Source organism: Orycteropus afer, unplaced genomic scaffold, assembly GCF_000298275.1.
Source record: "Orycteropus afer afer isolate SDZICR_OR568_19922 unplaced genomic scaffold, OryAfe1.0 scaffold00133, whole genome shotgun sequence".
Lineage (NCBI taxonomy): Eukaryota > Metazoa > Chordata > Mammalia > Tubulidentata > Orycteropodidae > Orycteropus > Orycteropus afer.
In genome coordinates, this window is record NW_006921720.1 from 2,875,131 (window position 1) to 2,877,469 (window position 2,339).

Here is a 2,339-nt window from a genome sequence, read left to right on the forward strand (position 1 = left end):
CAAGACCCAAGATCTATTTGACATCAACTACGATATCCCTTGCTCCACGTCCCCTTCTAAATCCAGCTTGCATTTCTGGAAGTTCTCTGTCAATATACTATACTGCTGAAACTGTTTTTTTAATTATCCTCAGTAAGATTTTACTTGCATGTGCTATCAATGATATTGTTTGATAATTTTAACATTCTATAGGATCACCTTTCTTTGCAATGGGTACAAATATGGATCTCTTCCAGTCAGTTGGCCAGGTAGCTGTCTTCCAAATCTCTTGGCATAGCCTAGTGAGTGCCTCTAGGGGGGCATCTGTTTGTTGAAACATCGCATTGAGTATTCCATCAGTTCCTGGAGCCTTGTTTTTTGCCAATTCCTTCAGTGCAGCTTTGACTTCTTCCTTCATTACCATTGGTTCTTGATCATATGCCACTTCCTGAAATGGATGAACATTGACCAATTATTTTTTTTGGTATAGTGATTCAGTATATCATTCCATCTTCTTTTGATGTTTCCTGCATCATTCAACATATTGCCCATGGAATCTTTCAATATTGCAATTTGAGGCTTAAATGTTTTCTTCAGTTCTTTCAGCTTGAGAAATGTCCAGTGTGTTCTTCCCTTTTGGTTTTCTAACTCCAGGTCTTTGCACACATCATTATAATAATTGATATTTGTCTTCTCTGGCTGCTCTTTGAAATGTTCTATTCAACTCTTTTATCTTATCAGTTCTTCCATTTGCTTTAGCCATTCTGTTCAAGGGCAAGTTTTAAAGTTTCTTCTGACATCCATTTTGATCTTCTCTTCTTTTCCTGTCTTTTTAATAACCATTTGCTTTCTTCATGGGTGATGTTCTTGATGTCATCCCACAATTCCTCTGGTTTTCAGTCATTGGTGTCCAATGCATCAAATCTATTCTTTAGATGGTCTCCAAATTCAGGAGGCATGTAATCAAGGTCATATTTTGGCTCTCATGGACTTCTTGTAATGTCTTCAGCTTCAGCTTGAACTTGTGCATAAGCAGTTGATGGTCTGTTCCACAATCAGCTCCTGGCCTTGTTTTGACTGAAGATATTAAGCTTTTCCATCACCTCTTGCCACAGATATAGTCAATCTGATTCCTGTGGACTTCATCTGGCAAAGTCCATGTGTATAGCTACCATTTGTGTTGCTGAAAAAAATAAGTCATTGGTCTTACAAAATTCTATCATGTGATCTCCAACGTTATTTCTATCACCAAGGCCATATTTTCCAACTACCAGTGATTCTTCTTTGTTTCCAACTTTTGCATTCCAATCACTAGTGATAATTAACACATCTTGATTGCCTGTTCAGTCAATTTCAGACTGCAAAAGTTGGTAAATATCTTCAATTTCCTCATCTTTGGCTTTTGGTGGTTGGTGCATAAATTTGAATAATAGTAGTATTAACTGGTCTTCCTTGTAAGCAAATGGATAATATCCTATCAGTGACAGTATTGTACTTCAGGAGAGATCTTGATACATTCTTTGTGATGATGAATGCCATGCCATTCTTCAATTTGTCATTCCATGCATAGTAGATCATATGGTTGTCTGATTCAAAATAGCTAAAACCAGTCCATTTCAGCTCACTAATGCCTAGAATATTGGTCTTTATGCATTCCGTTTCATTTTTGACAACTTTCACTCTTCCTAGATTCATACTTCATATGTTCCATGTTCTGATTATTAATAGATGTGTGTAGCTGTTTCTTCTCATCTTGAGACATGCCACATCAGCAAATGAGGCCCTGAAAGTTTTACTCCATCCACATCATTAAGGTTGGCTCTACTCTGAGCAGGCAGCTCTTCTGCAGTCCTATTTTGAGTGCCTTCTGACCTGAGGAGCTCATCTTCTGGTACTATATTGGACAGTGTTTCAGGGATATTCATAATATTTTCCAATAACATATGAGACAGGGTTTCACTGCTATTCATTACACTCAAGTATACTAAGGATCATGGAGCTGGCACGGGACCAGGTGGTGCTTCATTCTGCTGTGCATAGGGTCGCTATGAGTCAGAGACAATTCAACAGCACCTAACAACAACAACATGACAGAGTGAGGTTCATATCAGATAGGCAAAGGTGGGTCAACATTAGAAAAACAGTCAACATCATCTACCACATAAATAAAACAAAGGAAAAGAACTACATGATCATATCAATAGATGCATAAAAGGCATTTGATAAAATCCAAATGTATTCCTGATAAAATCTCATAGCAAAATAGGAATAGAAGGGACATTCCTCAACATAATAAAGGGCATCTATGCAAAACCAACAGCCAACATTATTCTAAATGGAGAGAGACTGAAACCATTCCC